Source organism: Nilaparvata lugens, chromosome 1, assembly GCF_014356525.2.
Source record: "Nilaparvata lugens isolate BPH chromosome 1, ASM1435652v1, whole genome shotgun sequence".
Classification (NCBI taxonomy): domain Eukaryota; kingdom Metazoa; phylum Arthropoda; class Insecta; order Hemiptera; family Delphacidae; genus Nilaparvata; species Nilaparvata lugens.
The window spans coordinates 93,929,399-93,953,274 of record NC_052504.1 but is presented as its reverse complement, the minus strand read 5'-3'; the positions used below and the strand labels follow the sequence as shown (position 1 = coordinate 93,953,274).

The window sequence follows — 23,876 nt, the reverse complement described above, 5'->3', positions numbered from 1 at the left end:
GAAGGAAAATCAATCTTTTAAGTTGGGCAATAGTTTTCAAAAATTTGAGACAGATTTTCTATTGAGAAACATCTGAATGACATTGTAAATCACCATAATTCATCTGCAAAAATAACAAGTACTTATTTGTTTGATTTGAAGTGTACTGTTACTCCTTGTACTAGCACCCCAATATAGTAGCCTAGTTCGTGACATTAGTCCAAATACATAATAGAAATTATCCAGTAGTGATATTATTGACAGAGCGAAGTGAGGTCTAAGATTCAAGTCGACGGTTTGGCATTTCTCTTAATGTTTGAATAATTGAATGTTTAAATGTTTGAAAGTTTATATGTTTTATGTTGCGCATTTACGGCGAAACGCGGTAATAGATTTTCATGAAATTTGACAGGTATGTTCTTTTTTAAATTGCGCGTCGACGTATATTCAAGGTTTTTGGAAATTTTGCATTTCAAGGATTATATAAAAGGAAAAAGGAGCCTCCTTCATACGCCAATATTAGAGTAAAAATCAGATTAAAGAATTATTCATCATAAATCAGCTGTCTAGTGAACTTTAATACTACCCGTTCAAAAACATCGAACATCTTGAAAATGTATCTTTCCATCAACGTTAGTAGACAGTTGACTATAATATCACCCGTTCAAAAACATCGAACATCTTGAAAATGTATCTTTCCATCAACGTTAGTAGACAGTTGACTATAATATCACCCGTTCAAAAACATAGAAAATCTGTAAAATGTATCTTTCCATCAACGTTGTAGACAGTTGCAGCCAGACCTGATAACAGCGCTCACACTCACATTCCGGGACGTCACGTCACGGTACGATAGAACAAAAATCTCTATGTTTATTTAGGATTTTTTTTAGACATTTTAAATTCATAAATCATTTATTGATTTTTGAGAAAACATAACAACAGGTCAATGTAACTTACTGAGCGCCAGGTCTACTGTTCACAGAACTACTAGTATATAATGTACTAGGTAAGTAGTGATGAACTATGAACAACTGCATATGAATTTCGTTCCTTTTACTTTTTGTGTAGTTGAGAAGTTGATATTGTGGTAATTATTCATATTGAATGAAAAAGACTGAGAAATTGTCAGTGGTTTTTTTGACAATTTCTCAGTCTTTTTCATTCAATTTCGTTCCAGGCTTCTGTGTACCATTTTCGTCTCCGATCCTGTAAATTCGTTACCGTAGCCAATTAAATTAGCTCCTCTTCTTCCCTCCGCGATAAAAAAGCCAGTCATTGTTAGCGCCTGCCCTGGAGGGCGAAAGACTCAAAGAGAAAAAATGAGAGGAAGAGATAGAGAAAGAGAGTGAGTAAGAGTGATAGGCGGCACAAGAGCTGAAGAGCGAATGATGAAGTAGTACTAGTTTGGAAAAGGAGATGATCAAGGTGATAAAAAGAGTGAGAGAGTACGGGGGAGGTTCGGTGGCTATAAATATAGAAGCTACAGCCACCTACGTTGGCACAACCCACGCTACAGTCAGAGTCTCAAGACACTAGACTGAGTTTCAGACTCAGACGAGCCGACAGACGGATAATCTCACTTGTCTTATCACCGGCTTTTCTCAATGTCTCTTCATTTTTCGCTGCCTTCTTCACTCGCTGTCTCTCTTACTCTCTCACCATCTCTCTTCTTCTCTCGTTCACTCACTCACTCTCTATCTATCTAGCTTTCAGACACTCTCTCTACCACGCTCTCTCAATTATCGTTTCCCCCCACTCTCCCACTTGCCTTCTATCAATCTTTCTTTCTCTTTCTTATCACTCTCTCTCTATGGATCACGCTCTCTCAATTATCGTTCCCCCCAGCAGCCGGAAAACAAAAGACAACTGGAAACGACGCAAGTTTATCAACGACACGACTCGGATTGAGTGTTATTTTTCTTCTGGTAGTTGAGGTCCTGCACCTTGGTCAGTAAGATACAGTAACTTCAGTCTCAGAAATGGGGAGATTAAGATTGGGAAACAGTTAAACCAATGTTAATACTGAAATATGATCGCAGTAGTAAAATTCATGTATGTTGTACTGGATCATGCTCTAGAACAGTGGTCGCCAAACTTATGAGCCTGTGAGCTAGAATAGAATTTATAAATCTTCTAGTGAGCTACCAACGAATATTATAATAAAGAAAGTATATTTTATTGCCTATAAAGATACATTTCTTGTGTTGAAATCTACTTATCTCATAGCAAAAGTATAACAAAAGTGAATGTACATTTAAATGAGGGCAGTGGAACTCTTTTTGGCCATCAAGTATTTTCTTGATGTTTGGAGTGAACGTTGTAGCCGCCATTCTGATGCAGTTGTCCAAAAAATGTTCCTATATCGATTCTTATGAATTTCATACTTGAAAAAGATGATTCACACAAGTAGGTAGAGCTGAGCATAGCTTTCAACCTCAATGCAACTTGATAATATTGGATATTCTTCTTTGGGACTTGAGGCCAAATAGTTCCAGTTGTAGAAAGTGATCTGAGAGACAAGATCATTTTAAAAACCCACAAATTCCATTTCAACTGAAGCCTGATCTCCACTAAAATCTTTTACAACACAAGCTGCAAAATCTTCTGCATCGATCTCTACAAAAGGAGAGCTTACGAATTGTACCATTATTCGATATGCTTTTAAAATCTTGAAATCGTTGATCAAACTGTTGTCTCAAGTCTGAATTGTAACGTATTCATGTTATTGCTGAGGTGCTGTGGAGGATTTTTCTCGTCATTGATTTTCTTCAGACTGAATAGGGTTCATATTCAACTGGACGACATTCTTTCGGGACATCTCAAGCTCCTTGCAAACATTTTACAGTTCAAATCATTCCACCGATGTCCTTATCTTTCCATTGAAGCTGCAAATTTAAATCATTCAACTTCTCAGTTATATCTGTGAAAAATGCAAAAAGTTTGTAGCCATGTCTCTCAATGCATGGTTGACAACACAAGCATTTCTATGAGCTACCAAAAAGCACCCCACGAGCAACCAATAGCACGCAATCGACTGTTTGGCGACCACTGCTCTAGAATGTTTGGTTGAACTGTATCTAGTTGAAATGCAGAATATTGTGAGAAAGGTTAAAGTGTTTCTTCACGTATTTTCCAATGGCATTATTGTTGATTCTCATGGAATGTGTATGTAAGCTGAAGGATTTCGATTCATGTGAATGACATTTAAGGGAACGGTTGATGATAAAAACATTTTGAATAACGAATCTGCTGATTTATGTGGACACTAAATAAACAAATGGAGTAGTACAAACAAGTTTGGGAAGAGGAAATGACCAAGGCGATAAAGGACCAAGATAGTTTGGAACGGTTATTGCTATATTGTATCTTTTTCTCGTGTTATTTGGCTCTGGAGATGAAATGAAAGATGATATTAGAATATATGGCATTATGTATGATGAGGAATGGAAAGATTCAAACTGATATAAAGGAATTAGAGTATTGTACATGATACTAACATTACTGAAAATGATGTTATTTTGGTCTTCTTCTTTTCTTCATCATCATTTTCTTCTTTTCATTCCTAATCTTCTTCTTCTTCTTCTTCTTCTTCTTCTTCTACTCCTTTCCAGGATTAGGCATACACACCCGTTCCGGTTTCAAAGGATATAACTATTTATCTTACCATCTTTTTAGAGGTCTGCCAATATCCCTTCTAACATAGGGTATATATTTCATGACAGTTTTTGGAATAATTCTAGTATCTGGCATTCGTTCAACATGAATTTTCCAGTTCAATCTGTTTATTTGGATATTTTGATTATTTTGGTTTGGTGATGAAATGTAAGGCACTAGAGATACGACATGATGGTATTAGAATATGTTGCATTATGTATGGTTAGGATTAAACAGAGTCAAACTGATAAATATGTAAAGGAGTCTCCTTCTTCTGGTGCCTATCCGTTACCGAATGTTGGCAATCATTCTGGCAATTATAATCTTGTTGACAGCCGCTCTAAAATGTTCCGAGGTGGACACTGCAAACCATGTTCTCAAGTTCTTTAACCAGGAATGTAAAGGAGTACTGAAGTAAATTGGAGTGAATTGGGGAGTCCGGTCCCAATAGACGTCAAACCTGCACATGCAGTGCGGCCCACAGTATACTGTATCATTATAAATGAGGAAATTATATCAAAAAGTATCATTATATTATATTAAAAGTATCATTAAATCATTATAAAGTGGACGATTGATAGATTGTAGACTGTATTCTGCAGTTAACTAGTTGCCTATGAATTGGAACTCTCAAAAACGTGTATGATTGAAATCTAAACAACAAAGAAGTTAGTTACATACAAATATACAATTTCTGCATATAGGTCTCTCGATTCTATCAGACAGGGAAAACACATTGCCATCAATATTCCACAAAATCTCACAACAGAACCAATCATAGGTCCGCGGCTTCAAGACAGTAACTGCAATAAACCTTTTTCTCAAGGGATTGATCGAGAAGGGGTTTGTAGACACGGAAAGTTGATGCATCAGCCTTGGAAAAGGGATGAAATCGGGTGAAAGTTGGGAGGAGGAGAGGGCAATGTTTAAAAGGGATAGTGGGTGAACTTGGGAATAGGAAGGGAATGAAGATGAAGTTAGTGGGTGACCCCAGTAGATTGAGGGTGGGAGAAAGCAAGTAGTTAGCCTAGTTGCAAACAATCACACCATGAGGGTTGTCTAGTTGGTAGAGTAGCAGGGGGTGGGGGAGTAGAGGGAAAGGGGAACTAATGGTGGAAGTGACTCACCCTCTCATCATGTTCCACTTGCTGATAATCACCACGACGCCCCCAAAAACTGTTCCTTCTTATTTATAATCTTCTTCATCAAGCTGTGCGTTTCCCTCTTATCTCTTCTGATATTGTTCTATTTCTCCACTATTCCAGTAAATTATTATAGATTTAGAACCGGTTTCCGAGCTCGAGATTTAGCTAAGTCAGCTGGCGTCAGAAAAGTATCACAGGCTTACGCCCATAAACGGTTCCAATTCTAATTTTTACACCCGTCCAAAAATGTATCTAGGTTATTGTGGTACTTCTACATTTTTTGAATTGCACTCCTTTTTACTTACAATAATTCATAACAAACAGAAAAACAAATTTTAAATTTCAATATACTTCAAGAATAAATCATACCATTAAGGGCTGGTTTCCGAGTTCGGGATTTAGCTAAGTTCAATGCTGTAGTATGAATAGTAACTGCAGGACAGGCGATTTTATAAGCGCGCATTTTTTACAACTTACCCCCTCCCACCAATCTGTCGACCACCCTGGGACGTGACGACATCGAGTTTCATATACACTAAAGACCCCCTAACAATAATCCGAAGTCAAATTCTTTGCCTCTCTCATGTATGCTCAATGTAAGCCAGCGCCTGAGAAGAGGCGTCCATCTTTCGATGATAATAATAATAATAATGGAGTGTAAAGGTCTATGATGCATGGTGATACAAGTGCTGAGGGTTGTTAGGATCGTTAGTGGGGAGATGATGGACAGAGCGGAGTTAAGGGTCCCCAAGGAGGAGGAGAGCTGGTTGGCACAATAAGACGATGATGATGTGCAAGCTAGAGAGGAGGATATTGGAGTACAATGAGAAACGAGAGAGAGCAGAAGCAGGTGAAGAAGAAGGGGAAGAGAAAGAAGAGGAAGAGGAAGAAGAATAAGGATAATGAGAAGAAGAATAACTAGATGATGGTGAAGAAGAAGTGGAAGGGGAGGAAGAAGTAGAAATAGAAGAAAAAAGAAGAGGAAGAAGAAGTGAACAAGGAGAAACAGGAGGAGGAGGTGGAGGAGGAGGAGTGGGAGGAAGGAGAAGTGAACAAGGAGAAACAAGAGGAGGAAGAAGAAAAAGAAGAAGAAGAAGAAGGAAAAGGAAGTAGAAGAGAACAAGGACGAAGAGGAGGAGGTATAAGAAGAAGTGGGAGAGGGAGAAGAAAGTAGAAGAATAATTAGAAGGGAAGAAGAAGGAAAGAAGATGAAGAAGGGAAGGAAACAAAAGAAGAAGAAGAAGAAGAAGAAGTGAACAAGGTGAAAAAGGAGGAGGAGAAAGAAGAATAAGAAGAAGAAGAAGGAAAAGGAAGTGGAAGAAAACGAGGACGAAGAGGAGAAGGAAGAAGAAGAAAAAGGAGAAGAAAGTAGAAGCATAATTGGAAGAGAAGAAGAAGGAGAGAAGAAGAGGGAAAGAAGCAGAAGAAGAAGAAAAATAAGAAGAAGTAGGAGAGGGGGGAGAAGAAGAAAATGGAGAAGAAAGTAGAAGAATAATTGGAAGGGAAGAAGAAGGAAAGAAGAAGAAGGGAAAGAAGCAGAAGAAGAAAAATAAGAAGAAGTAGGAGAGGGAGATGAAGAAGAAGAAGGAGGAGGTAGTAGAAGAAGAAGTAGAAGGGAAGAAGAAGAAGTTAAAAAATAAGAAGATGATGATGAAGAAAAGGAGAATGATAACGAATACATCCATACAACATAAATCAAAAGAGGTGTTTTGTACGGTAGGTATGTACCATTGCCTTGAATTAAGAGAAAGCAAATAAGATACTACTGCAGGTTTACGAATGAATTTCTTGAACATAAGCCACGCATATTTCAATAGTTCGATGATGTTATTCTGAATTTATTTCATTAGTGTCGAAGTATTTTGAAGAAGAAGTGTGTGTTATAGAAAATAGTTAATTAAGATAAGAAAATATAAGGAAATACCTGTTTTGCAAACAAACAACTCGAAACCGACAAAAATATAATAATTGTCAACCTTTTCATCATCCTTTCCTTTAGAGTTTAGAACAAGGCCTCTTTTCAAATCTTCTGTAAGAGGCATTGTCATCTCATAAAGAGGAACGCCCTATGTGAGAGAATATTGGAGTGGATGAATATAGTACCATGAAAAGATGAGATAAGGTACCAGTGAATCGGACAGGAACAGAGAAGAATTTAAAGAAGAAGGAGGAAGAAGAAGTAGAAGAAGGAGAAGAAGAGGAAGAAGAAGAAGAAGAAGAAGAAGAAAAAGAAAAAGAAGAAGAAGAAGAAGATGATGATGATGAAGAAGGTGGCATGCTTTGGGATCCAGTACTTTGGCTTAGTACTTTACTTGGTCCTTATCTGCCTGGCGCCGACTGAATTTTAATCATCTTGAGATTATAATGAAGGTTGAACGAATTCAACTAGCAGGCGGCCCTTGTTTTACAGACATCTCTCATCCCTTTTTTCTTTCTCTGCAGCTCCCATAACCCTTCTCTCTCTCTCACCCTTGTTTGTTGTATGCTTCTCTCGCACGTGCCGCTTAATTAATCGTCAGGTGTTGTTCTCACACTAATGAGGATATAATTTTTGGAAATTTATTTCTGTACAAGCAGATTGCACATTTGTAACTTCTCATTTTCTATGAGCGATCTTTACTGAAATTCGAAACTGGCTTCAACAGAAGTTGAATACTTTATCCTTCTTCTTCTTCTTTCAATAAGGGATTAGGCTATTGCCTGTTCCGACTCACATTCAGCTTGTAATTAGAATAAAAAATGATAATAAATAGAATCTATAAAATAATAACACCAATATAATCTAATCTAATATCATCATAAGCATCACTACAATCTACTGTTTTCATTTTATAATAAATATAATGATCATTGCCATCTTTTTCGTGGCCTGCCTATGTCTCTTTTGCCTACCGGTTTATACTTGAAAATTCTATGAGGAAGCCTATCAGCTGACATTCGTTCCACATGCTCTTTCCATTGCTGACGATAAGATGCAACTCTCTCATTCAGGCAGAAGATATTCAGCTCTTTCCGTATATCCTCATTCCTGATGAGATCTCTTCTGTCACAGCCCTTAGTTCTGCGAAGAAATCTCATCTCAGCTGCCTGCACTTTACTCTCAAGTTGCTTTGATGTTACCCACGATTCACTACCATAGAGTAGTAGTGGAGCTGCCATTGTCTTATAAAATTTCATTATCGTGCGTGTGGTAGCTTTCTTTCCCAATATCCTACTGATACTTCCACAAATCATTTGGAACCTTCCTACCTTCTTCTCTACATCCAATTCATCTTTATAACTAATTTCACAACCCAGATATGTGAACTGAGACACCTGCTCCAATACCTTGTTGTCTATCACAATCTATGATCTTATTGGGTACTTTCCTTTAAAAGCCATGATTTTGGTTTTCTCCTTTGATATCTTGAAATGATATTCTTTACAAATCTCATGCAGGATATGAACTGATTTTTGGAGGTCATTTTCGTTCTCCTGTACTACAAACAAATCGTCTGCAAACAACAGAGCATTCAGGTACACACCTTCACCAATATCAATTCCTAAATCTACTTTACATTTTCCATTTTCGGAAAATGTGGTCCACATATATATTAAATAAAGTGGGTGATAGACTACACCCTTGTCTAACTCCTTGGTTGATAGTGATTTCATCTAACCGATGATCACCTGTATTTACAATTATTTGAGTATTGTGGTAGAAGGAACTTTATCCTTGTGAGGAAAATAGGCTAGAATAAGGAATAAAAATAAAGAATTCTAAAATGTTAATTAAGCCTCAACACTAAAAACCTTAAAGTTCATGAACATTATAATATTTTAATTTAATGTTTACACGTGTACAGGATATGGCGACCGTTTAGATATTCATAGAGAACTAATTATGTTTGAACAATGATAAATGTACTTCATAGGTAAATAAAACCTCAACATTAATAAAAATAAATAATTATATCCCAAATGATTTTACACGTGTAGAGAATATGGCGATCGTTTAGATATTCTTAGGGCCGGTTTCCGAGCTCGGGATTTAGCTAAGTCCTAGACTTTAAACAGCTGGAGTCAGAAAATTGGCTTTCCAAAACGGGGCGTAGTCGCAGTCATTGTCATAGTCACGTTTGAATTAAATTTCGAAAAACTAGAAAATTGAACACAAAATAAAATAAAGAGAAAATAGTGTAAAGTTTCAGCTATTTTGAATTATTTAGGAATGTCTAATTTCGTCAAGGAAAAACTTTTCCAATTATAGAAATGGGAAAATAAAAACTACGCCTACTGTTATAAAAGCTGCGACTACGCCCCGTTTTGGAAAACCAATTTTCTGACTCCAGCTGTTTAAAGTCTAGGACTTGGCTAAATTTAAAGTTTTTCAACATTAAAAACAATCATTATAATATTTTAATTAATGTTTACATGTGTACAGGATATGGAGATCGTTTAGATATTCACAGAGAACTATTTATGTTTGAATAATGATAAAAGTACTGCAAGCTGGGTCCATGGGTCTATGAAATGTAATACAACCTCAACAGGTTTTTGATTATTAAAAATGAATAATTTCATCACAAATAAAGTTTAAATGAGTTCAAAAAGAGTTTAAAACTTTATCCGTATGAGAAAAATAGGCTGGAATAGATAAATATAAATATAGAAATCTAAAATGTTAAGCATCAACATTAAAAACCTTACAGTTTATCAACATTATAATAATATTTTAATTAATGTTTACACGTGTAGAGGATATGGCGACCGTTTAGATAGATATTCATAGAGAACTAATTATGTTTGAACAATGATAAAAGTACTGCAAGCTCCATAGGTCTATAAAATGTAATAAAGCCTCAACATTATTAAAAATCAATAACTATATCTCAACTATTGTTTACACGTGTAGAGATTATGGCGATCGTTTAGATATTCTTAGAGAACTAATTATGTTTGAACAATGATAAGAATACAGTTTTTCAACCTTAAAATCAATCATTATAATATTTTAATTGATGTTTACATGTGTACAGGATATGGAGATTTAAATAATGTTTAAATGAGTTGAACAAGAGTTTAAAACTTTATCCGTATGAGAAAAATAGGCTGGAATAGAGTAATATAAATATAGAAATCTAAAATGCCTAATATGTTGAGCCTCAAGATTAAAAACCTTACTGTTTTTCAACTTAAAAATCAATCTGTATGATATTTTAATTAATGTTCACACGTGTAGAGGATATGGCGGTCGTTTAGATATTCATAGAGAACTAATTATGTTTGAACAATGATAAAAGTACTGCAAGCTCCATAGGTCTATAAAATGTAATAAAACCTCAAAATTATTAAAAATCAATAATTATGTACCAAATAATGTTTACACGTGTAGAGGATATGACGATCGTTTAGATATTCATAGAGAAGTAATTATGTTTGAACAATGATAAAAGTACAGCAATCTCCATAAACAAATCAACTTTCAAGTTATCAAAACACTCTGGGATGTGATATTGATCTTTTAAATTGGCAATGTTCATTAATTGTTTCAACAGATATTAACATTAGATAAACTTCAGTAGATTCTTTCCATTCCTGGAAAGGGAATGCTGAATTTCTTTAAAATAATTTCTGTATTATCAGTTTCATGAAGACCTTGAGACCAACAGTTCTTTGAACAACAGCCAACTAACTTCCATTTCCATTCAAGTAACTTCCGTTTCCGTGGAGACTCACCACGTCCAATTTAATTGCGATTCTATTGCAAGAAATTAAACGGGTTGATGGCAGGGTATAGAATGTAATGGGTGTTGAGTAAACTCTATAGGCCTACTCTCTGATCGAAAAAAGTCAATCTGGAAACAAAACTGAAGTTGATTGTAGGTGTAAACCTCACACTTATGCTCGACTCACCTCAGAAATAATATCGATTATTATTATCTATAGGAAAAGGTGCAATATGCTAATAATCGAGCTATTAATGGTTTCAACCATAGAGTAAAGAGAACTATACTTAGATAATAAATAATAAATGAATAAAAACCGCATACTTAGATTATTTATTTATTATTTCTTTCATCTCTGGTTTCAACTGTAATATACAAGGAGGGTGGAGAGCAGAGAGAGAGTGACAGAGTGAGTGAGTGAATGAGTAAGAGGGGGGTAGTAAGCGAGAGAGAATGTACACACGGCGTGTGTCAGACAGTGAATGCCGTGATAAACACACATAACGTCACGTTTTTATTTTATGATCATTACGTTTTTATCTTTCAATATAGCACACATGCAATTGGGTGGAACTGATTCAATTGATTCTCCACTTCCCACAACTTTTGCTGCACATGTTACAGCGATATAATCGATCCTTGTGATAGTAGGAATAATACGAGAGCTGTGGAAATGACATGTCATTGTAATGTCATTTACTGATAACTGATTCTAGAAATTCATGTCGGTTGTAACGCCTATTTAAACTGTATATAACATTTATTTATTTATTAGAACAGTCACAAACACGATATTTGGAAAGAGAAACAGGCAATTGCCCAAAACTTCTTCAATTCCTTGATTTTGGCACATAAATAGTCCAAAGTGAGGTTAAGTTTAAAATTTCTGTTTTCACCAAAGATTAACTGACACTCAGAGAATACGTATTCGAGATATGACTGATGAATTTTGAATTTCGAAGGGTTGATAAGAGCCGGAAATAACACTAAACAATCCGAAAGTTTCAATAATATTGAAATAAACTTGAAAATTTTGAGCAGAAAAATTAAAACTACTATCACTGCAACTATCAGCATTGAGACGTTCTAAAATACGTAAGTTCTCATAAATTTTGACTAAGTATGACCACTCTTTAGTTAAGTTTATTTTTAGATTCCTATAATTTGAGTACGAAGAATTCAAATTTGTTTTTTCATTTTGCATTCGTGAATGTTACTTTTGAAATTATATCAATGTGAAATTGAAATTGGTACAAAGTGTACATTACACTCCTCTCATTCGACATTTGAAATTTTCAAGAATTATCAAACACACACATTTATGTTCCATATAATACAGGTCTCCTTCTTCACTACGAGTACAGACTTGATCGCCACGAACACAGCAATTCACGTCTCATCAAATGATGCTAGCTAGTTATATCTGTATCAGTTAACCCAAGGTTATTCTCACTCAGTATATCTGCTAATAGCCCAGTCAACGAAGTGTTGTAGAGGGAAAAGTTTGGAAGACAATTTTTGACCCCGCAGTTCTGTTAAGGGTAGTGAGGAGGTAAACATATCAAGAGTCCCCAACCCTACCCCCTGTGTTAAGGTGGTGGGGGTGGTTCAAATGTACTATTTTTTGGTTTCTCGCATATAACTCGAAAATTATGCATTTTACAGACATAACTATTCTATAAGAAATTAAAGCTTACAACATTTCCTACAATATTGATCTCACAACTTCTCCTATATCTATTTCACTTTTCGAGATATCCGCTCTAATAGATGTGACATTATTGAAAAAACACATTTTTCTTCGATTTCTTGCTATTTTTGCTCTTATAACTTTTTTAATATCAATGTGAAAAATCTATGTTGATCATGAGCTTATAGAGCATCAAATTCTCTTCAATTTGCTGTACAATTTCACAAGATTACGCACATCCCTACGACTGTTGCAGCAGCTTCAGTGTTGAGTGTGAGATCTTCAGTTATGCAAAAATAGACCAATTGACAAAGGAATTTGGAGAGAATGCTTTGAGCACAATTTTTGACTTCGCAGCTTTGTTGGGACCAGTTAGGGGGAGAACATATCAAAAGTCCCCATCCTTACCCCTTGTGCTAAAGGGATGAGGGTGGTTTAAAAGTTGCATTTTTCAATGTTTTGCTTACACGCTCATATCTTGAGAAAAATGCGTTTAACCGACATGACTAACTATTCAGAAATGAAGCTTGATAAATTCTCTACAATATTTGTTCTGTGGTGATTTGTGATATCTCCAACAGTTTTCGAGATATAAGCTCTTAAAATAGTAAAATTGTTGAAATAACAGCTTTTAATCCTATTTTTTGATGTTTCAGGGCCTACAACTCTCCAACATTGCATCGTAAAAATGAATGCTCACCGTAGATTTCTGGAGCTTTGTTTTGTCTTCAATTTGGTGTATTATTTCACCACTTAATGTTAGCACTGTTCCAGTTACAGTTTATTATTTTTGAACAGAGAGAGAGAAAGAGAGGGGTAACTGTAACTGTTCTATTCAAACAGGAGATTGGAACTAATAGAGATAATAAACCAGGTGAGATAAGAGAGCACAAGCGACCCCAACCCGAAATAACAAATTGATCGATTTAAAGAGAGCAATGGAGTACTCGCTCTCTCTTTAACCATACCGTCCCTCTTCCTCTCTACCCTACACACCTAGCCGAAAGTCTGAACTACATGGAATGTATATGCGACCGCCTGGCTCCATGCATGTACAGCTTAATCATTCATTCTCACACATGAGGACATGGATAGAGCAGATGTACTCTGCTCACAAAACACAATAAAAGGCCCCACCCCCCTCTCAGACTAACCGCCATAATCATCACACTGGAAGTATCTATATACCTGCTGGGACAGATAGATTCAGTTTTCTGTATTACGGTTACTGGGACCAGGAGGGTGTGGTATATATATATTTCTAGTAATTGACCGAGCGAAGTGAGGTCTAAGATTCAAGTCGACGGTTTGGCATTTCTCTTGTGTCCATATGTTTAAATGTTTAAATGTTTAAATGTTTGAATGGAAGTTTTTAACTTTTTACACTGAAGATGATACAATAATTGGTCTCAAAACAAGTTTGTTATTCTACAATAAATAAGTGATCTTTTTGACAAAATACCAGTGTTTTCATTTGGAGATATATAGTTACTCTAATTGATGTAATCTTTATTACTTCAGTAGCAGAAAAAGTGACATTAAAAATGTATAATTATTATCCAACAGGAAAAAGAGATATGGATAGGACTTTGAAAATATGACAGTAACTAATAAAAATCAAAATTATAATTGAATGAAAAAGACTAAGAAATTGTCAAAAAGCCACAGATTTATTGATACTTAGAAAGACCGGTTTCGGTTATTACACCATTATCAATCTCTGATATTTTCTAAGTATCAATAAATCTGTTGTTTTTTGATAATTTCTTAATCTTGACATTCAATATGAATAATTACCACAATATCAACTTCTCATCTACACAAAAAGTAATATTATAATAATTGTATTCTGCATTATTTTATATTTTTACTTTATATTGTAAATCTTATTGTAGACAAATTGATAAAATTGATAAGATATTACTAGCTTTGGTGAGTCGGAACAGACATTAGGCTATAGCCTAAACCTTGAATGTAAGAAGAAGTACTATATATGTACTATATAGTACTATAGTACTGTATATGTTGTAACTCTATAAGTACTATATATTATATAGTACAACATTGAATGAAAAAGTGAAGTAAACAGTAATTTAGAGAAGCCTGCATATTGTTCAACACTGTTCAATATATTTTAGTATAGATACTGTAGTTAGTAGTAAGTTATATTTCTGGAACAATCAATACAATCTATCAATTGTTTTTGGTATATCTAGGTAGCCTACGTTCCTTGTATATGTGGTATGAATGTAGAAGTATATGGTTACTAGTACAGGTTATGTAGTAAAATGTGGTATGTAGTATATGTACTGCCCTGTTATGGGACACGTTTGGAGAGAGAAAGGTGCGACAGTTTTGTGTTGGCGTCTACTGTATATTATATGAGAATGCATTCCAATTTAGAAAGCCTTTTTGTATCCTGCTATGCATCATGTCCGGCAGGGTGATAAAAATTGATCATAGCTCTAAAAAACAACGGTTACTATTATTGCAGAATATGCTGTATCATGTGATGAAAGGAGAGGGGAGTTTATTTCTGTTCATTCCACGTGGGATGTTGAAAAAATCGGCTAGTTTTGAAGGGTGGGTTTTTTTCTAGAATACGTGAGATGCTAAAAATTACGAAATTCATTATATTTATTGATTTTTATTCAACAATGAAAATAAGTTCTGAGTACTTCATCCTATTCATTCTTACTTATTTATATATTTATTCAACAACAATGATTGGGAACAAAAAAACATGCTTATAGCCCTTACTATTCCATTCCCGAATTACGATTACATATTAGTCCAAAAATGAGGTTATGATTCAAAAACAAATCTATTTTTCAATACAATTGTAGTCTAAAGATTTATGTATTATTTGAGTAGTGGATGATGATTGCACAATATGATGAAAATCTAGTCCAGAAATTAAAAAAATTTAGATTTTATTTTATACTTTTGTGTTGTAGGGATCATTATTGTCTATTAATGTCTACAGATGGAATTAATCTATTCCATAATTATATTCATACATTCATTCATTCAATAATAATATCACATCAATATAATCCATTATTACTCAGTAATTGTGATAAATTACACAGAATTACACAGCTTATCACAGAATTTCAAAATTCAAACATAAAATTCCCCTTCACAAACATTCCTCAGTTTCCAAAACTGGTTGTTATTATTCTTCAAAAACTGTTCTCAGAGAGAGATAGACTATAACCCATCATTATTCATTGATAATATCACATCAATATAATTTATTATTACTCAGTAATTGTGATGAGTAGATTATCACAGAATTTCAAAGATTCAAACATAAAATTCCCCTTCACAGACATTCCTCAGTTTCCAAAACTGGTTCTTATCAATCTTCAAAAACTGCTCTCAAAGAGAGATATACTTGTAATCCATTATTATCCATTGATAATATCACATCAATATAACACATTATTACTCAGTAATTGTGATAAGTAGCTTATCATAGAATTTCAAAGATTCAAACATAGAATTTCCCTTCACAAACATTCCTCAGTTTCCAAAACTGGTTGTTATCATTCTTCCACAACTGTTCTCAGAGAGAGATATACTATAATCCATTATTAACCATCGATAATATCCCATCAATTTAATCCATTATTACTCAGTTATTGTGATATTTATTCATCGTATGGCAGAAACACAACAAATATATAACTCATGAGTCTCAAATGCCTAGATCATTTCCAAATCCTTTGAGATGTTGTGTAGTTTTTGGTCAGGAGAACAAAGTTTATCATTTGCAAGTCCATTTAGCGTTACTCAATGTGCACCATGGAGGGGAACTAGCATTAGTAAAGATTGTGATAAGTAGCTTATCAAAGAATTTCAAAGATTCAAACATAAAATTTCCCTTTACAAACATTCCTCAAATTTCCAAAACTGGTTGTTATAATTCTTCAACAACTGTTCTCAGAGAGAGATATACTATAATCCATTATTAACCATCGATAGTATCACATCAATATAATCTATTATTACTCAGTAATTGCGATAAGTAGCTTATCATAGTATTTCAAAGATTCAAAGATAAAATTTCCCTTCAAAAACATTCCTGAGTTTCCAAAACTGATTGTTGTCATTCTTCAAAAACTGCTCTCAACGCTGCTTGTTTGAAAACTGCTCTGTGTAATCCCAACATATTTGTAGAGGCAGACGCATTCATGTGGAAGCTATTTCACTGAAAACCTTCTCCAAAAAGGGCTGCGTTGTCTCCCTACCCACAATGACACATCCAACCCCAAGGGAGTCAGTAGGCCAATGTCACCCTGCCACCAACCCTTTTTCAACTCCCAACTTTTATCGAACTGATTAGAATCTTATTCAGACGTTACCGACCCCATCGCAAGCCAATTAATGGATTTTGAATGTTAGATCACTAAGTCAATTGTAGAATAGCAGGTCGGCTTCCAGAGGAGATATTATACTTTTTTTTGTGTAGTTGAGAAGTTGATATTGTGGTAATTATTCATATTAAGTCTTTAATTCACAGAAGGATATATAGGCTTTGTGAAGAGCAGATTTCACCAAACCAATTTGGGTTTGTGAATGCTGTTGGAACAAGAGAGGCTCTATTTAGTGTTCAAGTATTGTTCCAAAGGTGCAGAGATGTCAGTTGTGATGTATTTGCATGCTTGATTGATTATGAGAAGGCTTTTGACAGGGTTCAACATGTTAAAATGATTGACATACTCAAGGCAATAGGAATGAATAACAAAGACTTGAATATAATCGCAAACTTGTACTGGAATCAGACAGCAGTTTTGAGAGTTGATGGCAGCCACACTGATGAAGTGAAAATATTGAGAGGAGTGCGTCAGGGTTGTGTTTTGTCTCCTATTTTGTTCAATTTGTACTCTGAGTTTATTTTTCGAGAAGCACTCAGTGAGATGGAAGAAGGAATCATGATAAATGGTGCAAATTTGAATAATATACGATATGCGGACGATACCATCATGTTTGCAGATAGTCTTGAAGGATTACAACTGTTGATGGACAGTGTAACAAGAATAAGCTCACAGTATGGTTTAGAAATAAACACAAAGAAAACAAAACTTCTGATAGTGAGTAAAGAGAACATTGCTGGAGCCAGCCTTTACATCAATCAAGTCAGGGTAGAAAGAGTGAAGCAGTACAATTATCTAGGAACGATTATTAATGAGAAGTGGGATAACTCTCAAGAAATCCGGTGTCGCATCGAAAAAGCCCGTTCAGTGTTTGTTAAAATGAGCTCACTCTTCAAATCCCACAATTTGTCTTTAGAAATGAAGCTCCGACTCATGCGTTGCTACATTTTCTCTGTTTTGCTGTATGGTGTGGAAACCTGGACTCTGAACAAAGAAATCACCAGAAGACTTGAAGCATTTGAACTATGGCTTTACAGAAGAATTTTAAGGATATCTTGGACACAAAAAGTCATGAACGCAGAAGTACTACAGTGCATGAGAAAGGGAGCAGAGTTGGTAAACACCATAAAATGCCGGAAACTCCAATACCTCGGACATATAATGAGGAACACAGAGAGGTACGGGCTACTCCAAGAGATCCTTCAAGGCAAGATAAACAGCAAGAGAAAACCGGGTCGAAGAAGAATATCTTGGTTGGCGAATCTGAGGAAGTGGTTCGGTAAAACATCAGTAGAACTCTTCCGAATCGCAACCAACAAAATCAAGATAGCCATGCTGATAGCCAACATCCGGAACGGATAGGCACTTAGAGAAGAAGAAGTCTTTGTTAGTATTTTTATTGACCGAGCGAAGTGAGTTCTAAGATTCAAGTCTACGGTTTTGCATTTCTCTTTATGTTTATATGTTTGTTTATATTTATGTTTTTATGTTCCGCATTTACAGCGAAACGCAGCAATATATTTTCATGAAATTTGACAGTATGATCCTTTTTTGAATTTCGCGTCGACGTATACATACGGTTTTTTGAAATTTTGCATTTTAAGGACAATACAAAAGGAAAAGGAGTCTCCTTTGAACGTCAATATCACCGTAAAAATCAGACTTTAGAATTATTATTATCCATCATAAATCAGCTGTCTAGTGGACTATAATACTACCCGTTCAAAAACATCGAACATCTTGAAAATTTTATCTTTCTATCAACGTTGTAGACAGTTGCAGCCAGACCTGATAACAGAGCTCACACTCACATTCCGGGACGACACGTCACCGTACGATAGGACAGAAAGCTCTATGTTTATTTAGGATTTTCTTTTAGACATTTTAAATTGATAAATTACTTATTAATTTTTGAGAAAACAACAACAGGTCAATGTAACTTACTGAGCACGAGGTCTACTGTTTACAGAACTACTAGTAGTCAACCGCCCGAAAATAATCCGATGGAAATTGGAAGAGGTGAGTGCAATGTTGCCAGATAAGAGTTGATAAACGTTGTCCACATCTGATTAATAAGAATTTACAAATATTTTTATAATACTCCTGACGAATTGGCAACGTCTGTGAGTGCTGTGAGGGGGTGACTCATTTCCATAGGTCTATTTTCGTGCGGTTGACTATAACAGACTTCATGAAAATGGAGAATTTCGTGTGACATTAGCCTCCCATAAAAACAACTACCTTTGAGTAAACTGGAAAAACTCCATTAAATTACAACCCTGAAAACCATGTCTCTCATTGAAATTAAGAATTAAACATTCCTTGTGACAAAAGCCTCCCATAAAAAAAAAATCTTTGTGTAAACTGGAAAAACTCCATTAAATTACAACCCTGAAAACCATATCTCTCATTGAAAATAAAAATGTAACATTCATTGTGACACGAGCCTCCCATGAAGACAAACATCTTTGATTAAACTGGAAAAACTCCATTAAATTACAAACCTGAAAACCATGTCTCTCATTGAAATTAAGAATGAAACATTCCTTGTGACAAAAGCCTCCCATAAAAACAACTATTTTTGTGTAAACTGGAAAAACTCCATTAAAATACAACCCTGAAAACCATGTTTCTCATTGAAAATAAAAATGAAACAATCCTTGTGAAATAAGCTTCCCATGAAAACAAACATCTTTGAGTAAACTCGAAAAACTCTAATAAATTACAACCATGAAAAAATCACGTTGCTCATACACTCAGTCTCTATCAAGGAAGAGGCAGACCACCTTTTCAAGTCAAAGTGGAGACAGAGAGTAGCCTATAGAATGTAGGCTATTTCCAGTTTTCAGTTTTCTGAATGAGTTTTTTTTTCATTTTCAGTTCTTGAATGAGTATTTTCTATACTATCTGAGTGTGGACTATAATCATTTAGCAGTGTTCCACATATGCAAAACTCTCCCTTCCCCTCAAACACTTACTTAGTAGTCAATAACTACCCTCCCTGATGATATTTCAACCCCCACCGCACCAGAGCCCAGTTCTTTGTTAGGACTTCCTTCAGCTCCCCTGCATTATGTGGAATGGGATACTGTACTGTATAAAAAGATAAGGCTAAATGGTTTGATAAAAGTTAGTGGAATACTACTAGTTTGAACTAAAAATATAACTATAAACTCTGTCCTGTATAGGGCTACTTGTAATATAAATATAAAGAAAATAAAAATCTCAGTACCCTTTTTTTAAAATATTTTATCACAACATGTTTCGGTCATTTATGCCGAACATACATGTTCATACATGTTTCGGACATTTATGCCGAACATTATCACAAACATGTTGTGATAAAATATTTTAAAAAAAGGGTACTGAGATTTTTATTTTCTTTATATTTCTATAAACTCTGATATAAGTACTAGTGGTACTAGAAATAGTAGGCCTACTAGAAGTAATACAGTAGTTTGAACTAGTTTCATTTCCAGATGGAATTAAATAAAGAATGCATTTATTCAAATGCTAATTAATATATAATTATTATTTAACGAAAACCCTAAATGAATGCTGCAAAAAAATTGCAGCATTTATTTAGGATTTTTGTTAAATAATAATTATAGTTTCATTTCATTTCATTTATTCATAGACAATAAATACAATGCAGGTAAAAACAACAGGCATTCGCCCAAAACTGCTTGGTAAAAATACCAAGTGGTATTAGAAATAGTAGGCCTACTAGAAGTAATACAGTAGTTTGAACTAGTTTCATTTCCAGATGGAATTAAATAGAGAATGCATTTATTCAAATGCTAATTAATATATAATTATTATTTAACAAAAACCCTAAATAAATGCTGCAAAAAATTTGCAGCATTTATTTAGGATTTTCGTTAAATAATAATTATAGTTTCATTTCATTTCATTTATTCATAGACAATAGATACAATGCAGGTAGAAACAACAGGCATTCGCCCAAAACTGCTTTAAACCTTAATTCGGAATACACAGTCTAGAGGTTATGTAAATGATAACTTAATTCACACACTATTTTGAGTCCAAAAAATGTATGTGCTACAATAATTTTGAATTTATCAGATTAATTAATAATTTGTTTCGGAAAATTGAATTTGATATTTATAGAACTACAGTATTTGATATAGTAAACCAGTTTTGTTTCATTGTTTAGTGTATAAGCCTTTGATGGCACCTGAAATGTTGAAACATAAACGTAGTTCATTGAGTACCGTAGTCATTATCCATTAATAATTTCCTTGTCAGCTCACTGATATCCATACAGTATCATGACTATAATGAGGTCCACGTTATAATGGCAGTGTTTGATTAGCAATGGTATTGCTATCCTTGTCTATCATTCAACAAAGCTGATAGCGCTATCTCTTTCTCGCTTTGCTCTGTTGCTAAATCGTCTTTTTACAATAATAAATTTAAAAATATCTCATCTTAATTATAAAAATTAGTTATAAAATGATTGAAAAATATGATTTCTTGCTAAATAAAATATAGTTGATTATTGAAAATATAATGTATATATCTATAATATATATAGTTTATTTTTGAAAATATATTGATTATTTCAAACGAGAATGAACCGTTAATATTACATCAATAAACCTGTATCAGCTACCGTTTATAGAAGGCATTGCCAAGACAGAGGATCGGCAAAGTTTTTCTCGTATTTTTCTCCACTGCCATTATAACGTGGACCTCACTGTAGAAGTGATGAATGCATTGGGCCTATAATAAAATTTAATAAAACCAAAGATGATTAAGATTATGTAGGCCCCAGATAATTGAGACCTTTGTAGCATCTTGTTGACTGTAGGCCTACTTACAATCACCCAAAATACGAAATTTTACTTCAGTTGAAGGTTTAAGTTCAAAAAGTGATAAATTAAATTAGTGAACAGTAGAACATTTCCTTGAGTATGGGAATGCTTCAACCTGTAAAAGAAGTGTTTTGAGTTCTACAAAACAGTTAATTGTTTCCTAGACATTTTTCTTACCTGAAATCACTTAGGCTACAAAAAAGACTAGACTATCATGCAAGCTATAGGATACCATCAAAGATAACACAATTTTTCAATATTTTACATTGCATTTTCAAAGCAACCATGTAACAGGGCACAACCTACTATGTCATTCCACTTGGAAGAGAATTCATTACACAAATCTATCATTTCTGAGATACACTTGCTATTATCTCTGCTATGACTTCTTATCAAGACCAATATGTGACGTCATACACCGGCTTATTGCATGCAAGGTGATTTGGGACTCTATGGTTCATAAGAAAAATGTAGGCTACGTAGACAATAGACCTATAATCGAGTCATAATAATCTCTAAATAAAGAGAGAAATAAAATTAGTGACGTCATACACCGGCTTATTGAATGCAAGGTGATTTGGGACTCCATGGTTCATAAGAAAAATGTAGGCTACGTAGACAATTGACCTATAATCGAGTCATAATAATCTCTAAATAAAGAGAGAAATAAAATTAGTGACGTCATACACCGGCTTATTGCATGCAAGGTGATTTGGGACTCTATGGTTCATAAGAAAAATGTAGGCTACGTGGACAATTGACCTATAATCGAGTCATAATAATCTCTAAATAAAGAGAGAAATAAAATTAGTGACGTCATACACCGGCTTATTGAATGCAAGGTGATTTGGGACTCTTTGGTTCATAGGAAAAATGTAGGCTACGTGGACAATTGACCTACAAACTCCATCATATAATCTCTAAATAAAGAGAGAAATGAAATTAGTCAATTTGCCTTCAACGGAAGTTATCATGATTGATTACTTCCTTATCAAATTAGATGCAAGTAGAGAAGTTTTTCAACATAGATAAAAAACTATTAAGATAAATCGAAGTTGCTTTCCATGACGAAACACTATATAATAACTTTGTTGAAGTTCTGACACTGTGTTACTTGTAAATATTTGAAAAAACACTTACTATTGTTGGAGTATTGAGGAATGCATTTCACTCTTCAGGCTCCTCTTGAAGCTCCTCTTCAGGAGTGAAATGCATTCCTCAATACTCCAACAAAAGTAAGTGTTTTTTCAAATATTTACAAGTAACACAGTGTCAGAACTTCAACAAAGTTATTAAGATAACTTAGTTTAGTCAAAACAAACTGTCTCAATAATGACTGCCGATTAGTATACTAGAATAAGCTTATCGGAAGAGGATGCATCATGCTTGGAGCTTGAGCTAAAAATATATAGAAAGGCCTACATGTGACATGCTTTGGAAACCGTGTTGTGATAAAGTGAAACAGAAAGCTAGAGAGTAAAAACATTACTGTTGTCTTACCTGTATTTGTAATCCAACAGAAGTACGGGGTAATCCTATTTACAGCAATCCATGCCCGACAACACGACAGTTGTAACGCGTGACAAGCGCACTGAGAATTGGCAACACTGTAACTATTCACTTGAGGAGAAAGGGCATTATTTTGTTGCAGGGCACACAGCTGAAGGGCCGATGAGGATAAGCGGGAGTGGAGGGGTACAGCTAAGGGCTGAGGGCGAAGGAAGAAGGCTAACACACACACATACGCGCGCACACACACCAGGCTGTAGGGGAGAACACAAAGCCGAGGGACCAGGGGAGGTTGAGAGGACGGTACTCAGAAAAAAGCACAGACACAAAGCTACTAGCCTTGCCACTGCTGCCAACCTACGAAAAAGCAGCCATTCAGGCCCACAGAATTTCACAAATTCACACCACTACACAATTTTGGTTAACACTGATCAATTATGCACCACTGATATTTGAAATCAGCAGGTAAAAATAGTTGAGTGTTGAAATTTTAAATTTACAACACGTTTCACTGTGATGTTGCCTCTCGGCCCACGTTAGTATAGAATGATGCACACAACTTTGACAAACTCACATAAACACTGTATGTAGTACATACTATGTACTCTAGGATAAGTATCAAGATTTTTGAAACACTATCCTCAAATTGTAAGAACACTCACGTTGATTAATTCGCACACCGAACTACAACGGCACAATTTCCCAAAGTTATCACATTGGAAGCCGAAACTTTCGGAACGCTCTGACACACACCTATTCAGTTCAACGATCCAACCTGTAATGCCGGTCTGTGGAAGTTAGATGCCTACGTTCTACCCCTCCGAGCGACGCCGTACCCCCATCCACAACCAGTCGACCAATCAGAGAGCCGCTACGTCACAGCTGTGCACCACGTGACCAAGTGGAGGGGTGTGGCGACAGAGATAGCGATATCTGTTATCATTGTTGCTGAAGAACCATGGTTCTGC

The 23,876-nt window shown here is 35.0% G+C and overlaps 1 protein-coding gene across 1 annotated transcript in view; it reads right to left on the bottom strand.

The window, feature by feature from the left end:
- The window catches only part of LOC111056898 (protein suppressor 2 of zeste-like), a 215,802-nt gene extending 192,132 nt beyond the window's left edge, over positions 1 to 23,670 (bottom strand). The window contains 1 exon segment of the mRNA XM_039419633.1: positions 22,900 to 23,670. The gene's annotated coding sequence lies outside the window, so the exon portion shown is untranslated.
- Between the last annotated feature and the right edge of the window lie 206 nt (positions 23,671 to 23,876).